Below are 12,069 nucleotides of genomic sequence, written 5' to 3'. Positions count from 1 at the left end.
GGCTAAATAGACAGTTTCTTTCTTGAACAATGTTTATCTGTGTGGGTGTGGGCATCCTTCCTTCATGTAAACCAGGAACAGACAAGCACAGCATAGTTTCTCGTGGTTCCTTATTTACTGTGCATGTGTGCAAGAAAGAAGACAGTTGCTGGGCAAGTTCACCGGTGCATCTGAATACAGATGTCTCTTCTTGCTATGTCTCTTCAGCTCTTTGATGTTATCCTTTTGCTGGCCTTAAACCCGGGTTGCAAGAATATGAATTTCTGACTCTGACAAAAAACATTCTCATTTCATACTCCAAATCTAAAAAGAAAGTCAGCCAAAACACAGCTGTAAAAGGAAGGTAAAAATATATCGGGATCTCTTAGACCATCTCACTCTGGAAATACAGTCATGAAGTTTCCCTCACACCAGTAGCGATTCGTGTTGCCAGTCAGACACTTTCACCGGAGTATTCTGGGCCAGGAACTGCTTGCCGTTTTGGTTTTTTGTTTCTTTTATTCAGTATACTTGGAGGCCAGAAGTTCAGCATCAGTTTTGCTGGGCTGAAACCAGCCTGTCAGCAAAGCAGCCTGCCTCTGGATAGTCTGAGAGTTCATCGTTTCCTTGCATTTTGCAGCTGCTGGTGTCTGTGGCCTCTTACTCTCATGATTGCTTCCTTCTACTCAAGATTCAAAGCAATGCTTTCCATTTGCCTTTGGATTACTCGCTACAGGAAGGCTGGCCATCGTGCGTGGGTGGATACATCAGGCTTCCTTGCCTTTTGTGTGAGACTTGGCATAGAAAGAGTCTCAGCCGGTAATAGAGGGAAATGAAGATGGTAAGGCTGGATTGTGTATTGTTTTACCGCTTGGTCTCGTTGTCGTGATAAAATGCCTGTCAGAAGCAACTTACGCAAGACAGGGTTTATTTTGGATTATGGTTGAAGGGTGCAGTCTATCATGAAAGGGATCTGGCGCCAGAAGCAGGAGCCTACGGCAGACGGTCACATTGCATCCAGGCAGGAAGCAGGGATACATGCGCATCTTCCCCATTTTGTTCCATCTGGGACCCCAACCCGCAGAACGACACTACCTGCATCTAGAGTGGGTCTGCTGGCCTCAGTTACCCTTATTTAGACGGTCTTCGCAGACGTGCTCAGAGATTTGTTTCCATGGGGGTTCTAAATCCCATCAAGCTGACAGTCAAGATTAACCATCCTTTGTTTCTTCCCAGACAAACAAATACTCAAATCCCTGATTCAAATCTGCCCCTGGAGGAACCGGCCTAGGCAGAGCTGCCTCTCTTGTCCCCTTCTCTTCTGGATGGGCTTGATTGCCTTTGGAGCTGGGCTGACCCAAGCTGCACACCTGAGCCAAGCTGAGCTCTTCAGGTTCTTTCTGCCGTCAATCTAGTACCAGACAAGGGGGACACTGGGTAGTAACTACAGGAGGGGGAGGGCCATATGTACCACGTGAGCAAGAGCTGCTCAGGGAGACCTGTCAATTAGAGACCTGCTCTTGTCTCCCTCCGAGCTGAAACTCGACTACTGATTTCCTCTGTCTTACAAGCTAGTTCTGTCCTTAGTTGTTTATCTTCTTTTCCAGCTTTATTTAGAAAAACAAATCCAGGTTCGGGTGCTCCTCTTCTCCCACCCTGCTACAAATTAAATAACTTAGAGACCGTGGGAGGGGACAGAACAGAAGGAAGGAAGGAAGAAAGGGAGGGAGAGAGGAGGGAAGGAGGAAGGGAGGGAGGGAGGGAGGGAGGGAGGGAGGGAGGGAGGGAGAGCCCACTAGTCTCCGCAGTGCCGGCCTCCTGTCTGACATTTTCTTGACTGCTTAATTATCTTGCTGGCCTGAGCCTGCATGCTGCCATGGGATCTTTGGCTTCTCCTAGACCACTGGGGTCATAAGGTCAGTGGGAGAGGCTATAGCCATGCTGAGGTCCCAGGTAGCCTCAGCCCTCCAGCTGCTGGTACTGCTTGCGTACTGGGTAGACCACTGTCAACCTACTCTTCGTAGTTCTCCAAGCAGCGCCCACCTTCCTGAGTGCCGACTCTGGGTTAGGGTGCCCCAGTAGGCACTCGGTCAGCAGCACATATCCGATGCCCACCTCAGCCATCCAGTTCCTCTTGAACACGTTGGCACGGATCTCACCCCTGGCGCCCACATTTGGCTGGAAGTTCTTAGACAGTAGCCTTGGGTGGGGAGGCAGGAAAGTCTTTGCCGGGTAGGAGCTTCATACTGAATAGACCTCAGGCACGGGGATTCTCCTCAGGGCCCTGAATGGTGACCTGAATGTCGGTAAGGACCTCCTTTCTGGGGAAGACCTTATCACCACCTGGTGGGTCGGAAGTCAGTGTCACCTCCTCCTTGTACACCTGGTGGCCGGTGTAAGAAGGCAGATTCTCTAGCAGGAGTTCCTGCACTCCTCTGACCTCCGGTAGAGGTGGGGTTCCAACTACTGTCTGCTGTGGCCCCAGGAAGGTCCCCCCGGCCCACCTCCACTCATCACTACCTTCTACTCCAGCCACAAAAACACTGGATAGGTTACTCCTGCTTGGCTGCACGGGCTAGCTCTGTCAGATTTTATCCCATCCCATCAAAGAGTCAATTAATCCAGAAAAACACCATAAAAACACACCCACGCTGTCAGTGAGCCGGGAAGACCAACCCCACTGCACTTGTAGGAATGTCTTTCTCACAGCCCTGAAAGTATAATGAGCGGTAATCTCCCCCTCCGGTCAGTGAGCAAGACGTCACCTACCCTCCAGCCATCCGTAAAACTTGGCCTGAAGACCTGGTTGGCACAAAAGGCCAGATGCTTCTGCTTGATCTAGGACGACCTAGAAAGGAACAGTGTATTCTCTAATTGTCTTAGATAGGACAGTGACGCCTCACCAAGCTGCTCTGGATTGAGAGATAACGGGGCAGGAGCCAGGAGCCCAGGCAGGCCCATGTGCAAAAGCAGGGACAGTTCTGACTTGCTGTCAGCCACGGTCCTCAAATCCCTAGCTCCTGGCCTTTGCTCTTGGGCCTCGTGTGCATGGCTGGACAGCCCCTGCGGTGTTTTGGCTGTGTTGTTTATAGAGTATGGTGGCAAGGGCACAGTTGTGTCACCGCAGAGGTACAGAGAAGCCTGGAAGGAGAGGCACTGCCCACATGTTTCTGCAGTCTGGGTGGGCCATAAATTCAGTGACCCAGGCTAGGTCACTGAGCCCCTCGCTGCCGCTCGGTTGCCACAGACCGTTCCAGAGCTCGTCCTGCCAAGGCCACCAAGCATCTGAGGAGGCAAATGCTAGCTAGACCCAGGACAACCTTTCCAGGGTTGGTACTACTACACTAAGCAGGCTGGGCCCTCCCACATCAATCATTAGTCAAGAAAATGTCCTGCAGGGTCGCTTACGGGCCAATCTGGTGAAAGCCTTTTCTCAGCTGAGGTTCCCTCTTCCCAGATGACCCTAGATTGGGTCAAATTGACAGAACACCAAACAGAACTCCAAGGTTGGCCTTGAAATTTCTGTGTTGCCAAGGTTCATCCGGCCTTGAATGACTGACTGTCCTGTTTCCACCTCCCAAAAGTCGAGATGACAGGCATTGGACACTGTCCTTGGCTACAGATCCGTTTGAATAAGCTCTCCGGGGGCTCATAACATTTGAGAGCCACTTAATTAAGAAGGAGAAACAGCTGTCATCATAAACTAAGAAAAATACTGTCTGCATGGAGTTCCAGGACAGCCAGGGCCACACAAAGAAACCCTGTTTCAGAAAACAAAACCAACCAAACAAATAAAATAAAATAAAAATAAGCTAAGAAAAATACTGATGTTTTTTAAAAGTAATTTTCCAATAGTCAGTAGCCTCAGGAAATTTATTATAAATACAACTTCTGGGGAGGGGGGTCAGAGAGATGCTCGTAGTCAGAAGTATGTAATACTCTTCCGGAGACACGAATCCAGCACCTACACTCACAGAGTGCTCTTCCAGAGGACCCGAATCCAGGCAGCTACACTCACATGCGCACACATTACACCTCGCCCCAGGATTAAAAACTAAATACTTTAAAAGAAATACAAGCCTTAAACTTGGAAGCCCACAGCTCGGGATGGTGATGTATTATTTATAATGTATCATGACTAAGAAAGAGCACACGCTTGAGTTCATCTGGACAGTGGGCACAGTCTAACTGTGCATCCTTGTGGTTCATCAAGTCTTGTTATCACCCAACTCAAGGCAATTTGCTTTCATTTGGTAATGAGGATGGAACCTAGAGTCTCAAACATGCTAAGCACATGTACCACTAAACTATGCCACAGTCTGTTCCACCTTCAGATTAAACTAAGCACACACTAACAGTTTTGTCTATAAACCAGATGAGGTGATACATGTCTGTAACCCCAGCACTCCGTAGGCTGAGGCAGGAGGATCATGACTTTGAGACCAGCCTAGGATACACACCCTATTCTCAAACAACAAAAACAGTTTTCTTTTCTGAAAGCCATTTTGAGTTCAAGGTTGGAGGGAATTGGAGCTTATAGGCTGGTATATTACATAGTGAGGAAGAATGTGGCTTAGTTTTAGGTCTTTCTCAGAAGAGAAAGTCATCAGGACCTCTTGATTTTGGTCATAGCAGAACACTCACTGTTCTCTATGAAAAACATAATTGAAAGGGAAAAAAAACAACAACAACAAAAACCCAACAACCGGGGCCAGGGATGTACCCCAGTTGTAAAGAGCTGGCCTAGAACATATAAGACCTTGGATTTGAACCCTAGATTCCCCTCCTACCAAAAAGAGCATGGTGGTGGAGGGAAGCAAGCAAGGAAAGAACTTGGGCATAGAGAGAGGTACACTATACACCTACAATCTTAATTTTGGGGAGGCTGAGATAGGATTGGGAACTGAACTGTAGGGTAGCATGAGCTATACAGTAAGAGTCTTTCTCAAAATCATAAACAAACAAAGAGAGTTTCTGGGGGTAAAGATGTAAGAAGACTAGGTTCTTCCAGGAAAGCTGAGGTGTTGTGAGCCTCCAGGGCCTCTAGTTCAGGTAAGAAGCGACCCTGGAGAGTCCCCCATTCCTTTGTAGCTTTTGTCTTCTGGGAAACTCTTCTTCCCTTCTCCCCTCCCTTCCACAAACCACTAAATAAATATCCAATTCCATTCTGTATGGTGTGCCTATCCGTCTTCCATCTTTCTGCCGGCAAATCTCACCCATGGCCGCCACATGGAGACCTGCTGCGTGGTCTCATGCGCTGTCCCTGCTTGGGACTGGCTGCTTTTGGGGTCCCGCAGCAAGCTGCCGGGGACTCGCAGCAAATCCATTACAACTTCTACTTTTACCTTTTGTTTTGTTGTTCCTTTTTCCTTTGCAGAGAACTGTTTTTTGTTTGTTTGTTTCTGTTTCATTGTGAAGGATGTTTGGTTGGGTGCTTCACACCAGCCGCTGGCATCCATTCTAAAATGTTTGAGTGGAACTTTCCATCCCAGGCCCCTCCCCTGGGAGTTGCCCCAGTCCAGACTCACTAATTTAATATATCCTGGCTTAGCAACGTTGGGAGACATAGGCTCATGAAAGCTAGGCGAGTACATCAGCATTGAGGCACATCCCCAGGCCTCCTCTGCGCATATGTACACACATATGCTACAGTGTGCATACAGAAGTCAGAGGACAACTTTGGGGAGCGGGTGTCTCCCTTCCCATGGTGATCTGAGTAAGAATGGCCCCCAGAGGCTCATAGATTTGAATGCTCAGTCATCAGGGAGTGGCGCTATTTGAAAAGGATTAGGAGGTGTCGCCTTGTTGGAGGAAGTGTGTCACCGAGAGGTGCTTTGGGATTTTAAAAAGCCAATTCCAAGCCCAGAGTCTCTATCTTCCTGCTGCCTGTGGATCGGGATGTAGAACTCTCAGCTACCTCTGTAGCACCATGTCTGTCTAACTTACTCCCTGCCATGATGATAATGGACCAAACCTCCAAACTGTATGCCAGCCCCAATTAAAAGCTTTCTTTTATGAGAGTTGCCATGGTCGTGGTGTGTCTTCACAGCAATGGAACATCACTGACTAAGACACTCCATCATATGGGTCCTGGAGATTGACCTCAGGTCATCAGGCCTGGTACCAAGTCTCTTTGGCCTTTGAACCATCTCTCCAGCATTTTATTTTATGAGAGGTCCTCATTAAGTTGCCCAGGTACAGATGCAATCTATACTACCCAGTACTTGGGAGGCAGAAGTAAGAGAATCAGAAATTCAGGGTCGTTTTTGGCTACATAGAAAATTGAAACCCAAGGCTGGCAAAATGGCTCAGAGGTTAACAACACTGCTCTACCAAGGGTCTTGAGTTTAATTCCCAGCAACTACATGGTGGCTCATAGCCATCTGTAATGAGATCTGGTGCCCTTTTCTGGCCAGCAGGTATACAAACAGGCAAAACACTATACCTAATACATAAATCTTTAAAAAAAAGAAAAAAGAAAAAAATTGAAACCCAAGAGGTTCAACTTAAACACATAAAATATATAAACTTCAAGGAGTGCTATATTCTCCAAAGAACCAAATTGCAATTTTAGATCTTATTGCTTGCTTGCTTGCTTCTTTTCTTTCTGCGACAGAGCCTTGTTGTATAGCCCAGGCTGACCTTCCCAAGATCTTCCTGTCTCCTTCTCATGGGTGTTGGGATTCCAGGCACAGTTCACTAGTACGTCGGATTTATAGGTTAGCTCTCAAATGTCACCTAAGGGTCTGTAAAGACTTGCTGACTGAAAGAAGATAGTGGAACCTACAGGAGTTGGAACCCAGACAGAAGTTCAGTCATTGGGGGTTTGCATTTGAGGGGAAGCCGGCCCTGCCCGCTCCCTCCCATAAAGTGAACAGCCATGTAATGGCCAGGACCCACTGTGCCACCACTGGCCTAGAAGCTCCAGAGCCAAGTAACTATGAACTTTCTTTTTAGGGCTGACTATCATTAGCTAGGTGTTTTTTTCTCAGTGACAGAAAGCTGACTTGATTACTATTCCCAGCTTTTATATTTTGTTTTTGTTTTTGAGTCAGGGTCTTATGTAGCTCAGGCTGGCCTCAAGTTGACTCACTATGTACCTGGGAATTTCCCTGAACTCCTTGGTCCCACCTCTGAAGTACTGGAATCACAGGCACAAACCACCATGCCTAGCTCAAAAAGAGATTACAGGTACACTTTTACTGAAGAAAACAAGTGAGATCTGAGCCTGGCGGCGCGGCCCTAGAATCCCAGCTACTTTGGAGGCTGAGGTAGAAGGACTGCAAGTTCAAGCCCCAGGTCATCAAATTCCCACTCCACTCATACCTGCTGGGCTTTATGCAGTGTCTTCAAGGAGCTCCCGTGTGCCACAACTTGAAAACAAAAAGGACACAACTCAAGAGAACTTCTGAGCACATAATGTTGTGAGTTGTTACTCAGCCCTTCTTAGGGCTCCCAGAAATGCCGCCCTTAGCTAAGAATGAGGGGTGTACAGCCCTCACTGCACTGTGAGGTAAACTATAGGAGGGAAGGGGAGGAGGGCAAAGGGGTGAAGTAAAAGGGCAAAGGGAAAGAGAGGGGGAGGAGGCAGGACAGGAGAGGCAGAGAGGGAGTAAGCCATTTGTTGCCAGTCTTTCTGGAGTAGATGAGTCTGTGTACAGCCAGCATGGAGTGCTGTCTTTTCTCATCTCAGAAGGTCCTTGTTAAAGGTAATGAAAGCAGAATCAGCTAGAGACTCAAAGATTACTGACAAAAGTAGCTGAAGCCGGTAGTTCTTGGCAAGGTCTCTCGGGTTCCCTGTGTACCAGCTTAGTCTAGGCAGGGAGGGCTATCTTGAGTACATCACTCAAAGGCATTTGTGACTGGTGCCAAGAGCCTTTGATCCCAGTACTCAGCAGGGTGAGGGAGTAGAATCCAAAGTTCCAGAGAAGCCTAGGCTATGCAGTAGCTTCCAAAACAGGCTGAGCTACTCTGAAAGATCCTGCTTCTTAGAGACAGTCTAGATGCCCATCAGCAGAAGAATGAATAAAGAAAATGCAGCATATGCAAAGAATGGAGATTATATATAGCCATAAAGAAGAATGAACTGGGTGTGGTGGCACACGCCTTTAATCTCAGCACTCAGGTTACAGAGGCAGGCAGATCTTCGTGAGTGTGAGGCCAGCCTAGTCTAGTCTACTTAGCTTCCGGACAGCTAGGGCTATATAAAGAGACCGCCAAAAGAAAAAAAAATGATGAAATCCTGATATTACAGAAAATGGGCACAACTGGAAATCATATTAAATCGGATAATCAGATTCAGAAAGAAAAATGCCACCTCCCCCCATTTCTCTGAGATAGGGTCTCACTACATATCCCTGGCTGGGATTAAAGATGTGTGCCACCATGCTCATGCTCAGCCTCACAAATTTTCTCTTATGTTTAGAGCCAAGATTTAAACTTAAATATATGATCCAGAGGGAGAGGCAGGTGGATCTCTGTAAGCTATAGGCCAGCTTGCTCTCCATAGTGAATTCCAGGGCGGTCAGCCTACACAATGAGACTCCTTCTCAATGCAAAAGCTGTATGTCTGCACTTGTGTGTGTGAAAACACCCACCATCCCCCACGCACATTTTAAGGGATGGAGATGTGGATCAGCAGTAGAGAGTCTGTCCAGCAAGTGCAAGACCATGGCAGCACCAAGAGAAGAAGACATTTTTGTTTATAAGTCAAGTAGTTATCAGCGAAAAGAAGAACCAGAGCTGGTGATTCTTATCCAAAAGCACAGCTCTTGGGAAGCTGAAGCCAAAGGTTTGCTGTGTTTTGAGGTCAGCCTGGGCTGCACAGTGAGTTCCAAGCTGCACCACAGAGAGACCCTGTTTCTACAAAACAAATTACATTTCAACTGAGACATTCATATACTATATATCCTTTTAGTTGGCAGATAAAATTATATGTGTATTGATGAAGGAGGGTCATCTTTCTATCTGTTGTTTCATTGGTTAAGTAATAAAGAAACTGCTTGGCCTCTGATAGGGTAGAATTTAGATAGGCGGAGTAAACAAAACAGAATGCTGGGAGAAAGAAGCTGAGTCAGGGAGTGGCCATGATTCTCCCACTCCAGACAGACGCAGGTTAAGATCTTCCCTGGTAAGCCACCTTGTGGGCTACACAGATTATTAGAAATGGGTTAGATCAATATGTAAGAGCTAGCCAATAAGAGGCTGGAACTAATGGGCCAAGCAGTGTTTAAAAGAATACAGTTTCTGTGTAATTATTTCGGGGCATAAACTAGCCATGTGGGTGGCCGGATGCCAGGGAAGCAGCCCTGCCGCTCCTATTACAACAGTGTATCACAGTGTTTTGAAGTGTATATACGCAGTGGGATGACTTAATCTAGCTAAGTTATGTACGTACTCCCTCACACAGGTCCTATTTGTGGTGAGGACATTTTATACTACCTCAGCATCTCCCAGGGATACAACACATCATTAACTGTAGCCATCATGCTGCATGGTAAACCCCTTGCCTGATTCTTCCTATCTAACTGAAATGCTTACACTGTCGACTCTGAATGCTAAAACCACTCCTAGCTTCTGTTAACCACCATACTGTCTTCCCTGGGATAACTATGTAGGTTGCACATATGAGATCGTGTGATATTTGTCTTTGAATGCTTGACTTATTTGTCTTAATGTAGTATCTTCCAGCTATATCAATGTGATTGCAAATGACAGAATTGTTTCTAATGGTACTATTGCATTGTATATATGTACTTTTAAAAAACCCATTCATCCACTGATGGACACTTAGGTTGTTCCCATTGCTTGGTTATTGTGAAGAGGGCTAGGATAACATTGGAGTACAGGTGCCTTTTTGAGATAGATATTGATTTCATTTCCTTTGCATAAATAACTAGTACAATTGCTGGATGATAGGATATTGTTCTGAAATTCTTGTGAAACCTCAGCACAGTTTTCTGTACTTGTTGAACTAATTTATATTCCCACCAATGCTGTGTTGTGCAAGGATTCCATTTTCCCCATAACCTTGTCAATATCTGCCGTGTGACTTCCTGCAGAGACTATTGTTGTGTGATATTTTGATCGCATTCTAATGCTCCTGAACTGACCATAAAGTTTGCTTTGAATTAGAGGGCAGAAGTAGCTATTAGCTGACCAAAATTAACCATACAGGTTTTGGAGGACTGAGAACAGATAGAGAGGCACAGGAAGTAGTAGGGTGGAACTTAGAGAGGGTCTTGGCCTTTTTGGATAAAGGAACAATACCTGTGGAGAGATATTGGATAGTAGGAAAAACCTACTGTATGCTTTAAAGATATGTTGACCTCATAATGAAAACCGGGACATGTCATACATTGGGGAAGAGGTTTTGCCTTTGTTTCCAAAGGAGAAGAAAAACTATGGATACCATCAAAATTGATAAAGATTAAGTTCGAACAGGAGACACCTCTTGATTAGAAGAGGTGATAGTTCATCACACAGTGTGGCCCTTCAATCTAAACTAACTTATAAGACAAACAAATGCCTTTCATTTGATCAGATGAAAAAGTTAACTCCCAAAGTCAGGGTTGGGGCAGGGTTTTGTTTTTGTCTTTCCAGGCGAATAAAAGCATACAACTAAAAACATCTGAAGACCACTAGACAAATGAGACATCTGAAGAAAAAGGTCAAATCATCCAGAGAAAATGTCCAAAGAGAAAGAATAAATTGACCTAATGATATAGCACATTTCCAACAGGATAAAATTGCCTAAAAGCTTCCCAAATGTTTGTTTCTGCTGTTCTCTACAGACATATAAGGCAAATGGTCTCTTTGTGGTCCTAGTTCAATTAAAAATTAAAACTGTCTTTGAAGTTGGAGTGTGACTCTCTCCTTTTCTAAACCCAAGCATGCTGTTAAAGGAAAATCCAAAATCCCTGTCTCATGTCAGAAGATCCACCTGATACGGGACAGAAGAAAAACCAAAATTAAGGACTTATTCTATTGCCACTAATCTCATAAGTTTTTGGTTTTATTTTGACTCTTTAAAATTTTTTCTTAAGCTATAAATATTATCTCAAAATCTCTAAGATTAATGTATATATTTAAATTTCTGTTTAAATGGTTATATAGAATACTAATTCTAGAAAAAGGCTTCATTTAGCTTTCTGTACATGATTTTGGGCCTGAATCTGAATCAGGTAACTAGGAATTAAGTTTGTGTACTCCAGATGTACTTAACAAATTGTGGTCCTTTAACCTTTCTGAGATACGCTGCATATGACATTTAAAATGCTTAAGTATTTTTGCAGTGAACTGTGACCATTCCTAACCATGACATTTGACATCTTAAAAGGATGATGGGGTCCCACAACAACAATTCCACCTAGATTGTATTAAGGCCACTAAGCTGACCAACACCACCCAAAGATCAGCTTTGGACTACAAATTGCTCAAGACAATTCCAAGGTGGCTAGCTGAGATGGTCCAGCATCACGCACTACCCCAGGCAGGACTTCAGGTAAGCCCTACACTTTCCCATTACACAGAGACTGGTAATAAATGATACAGTTAACCCTCCAAGAGTTGACTCTAACTCAATTTTCTCAGGGTTCCCTAGAGATGCCATTGCTTACCCCCACACAACAGGGAGCACTCTAGAGAACATGACACCCACATTCCCAAGAGGTTCCATGGGTGGTTTTGATCATTTGGTGGGTTATGGATATTTTTCATCATGGAGGGGGGTTGGTTACAAGTTATTATTGGTAATGGTCAGGAAAAAAAGTTGAACAAAGGAGATCAGATTCAGGGATCTCATTCTGAAAAGAAAAAGGAGGGACACAGAAATAATAGGGCAAAAAGGTAGATTATTGAATTTACCTTTAAACTTAAAAAGCAACTAGTTGGGGTGAGGGACAGACATGCCATCAGACAGATCTTACATGGGAAGGAAATTTGTTGGGGAAGGGACGGGGAGAGACAGTGATCTGCCTCCTCAGTGAAAAGGCAGAGAAAGCAGGAGTGGGCAGGGTGTGTCTCTTAAAGGGACCTTTGCACCTGTGTACAGACTACATAGTGACACAGCAACGATAGGACCCTTGACTG

The 12,069-nt window shown here is 45.3% G+C and overlaps 1 pseudogene; it reads right to left on the bottom strand.

Moving 5' to 3' along the window:
• Positions 1–1,874: 1,874 nt before the first annotated feature.
• On the bottom strand, positions 1,875–5,306 carry LOC121460042 (annotated as a pseudogene).
• Between the last annotated feature and the right edge of the window lie 6,763 nt (positions 5,307–12,069).

This window comes from Microtus oregoni, unplaced genomic scaffold, assembly GCF_018167655.1.
Source record: "Microtus oregoni isolate MIOR12 unplaced genomic scaffold, Mior012 000020F_ref0000438, whole genome shotgun sequence".
Lineage (NCBI taxonomy): Eukaryota > Metazoa > Chordata > Mammalia > Rodentia > Cricetidae > Microtus > Microtus oregoni.
This window is presented reverse-complemented; position numbering and strand designations above follow the sequence as displayed.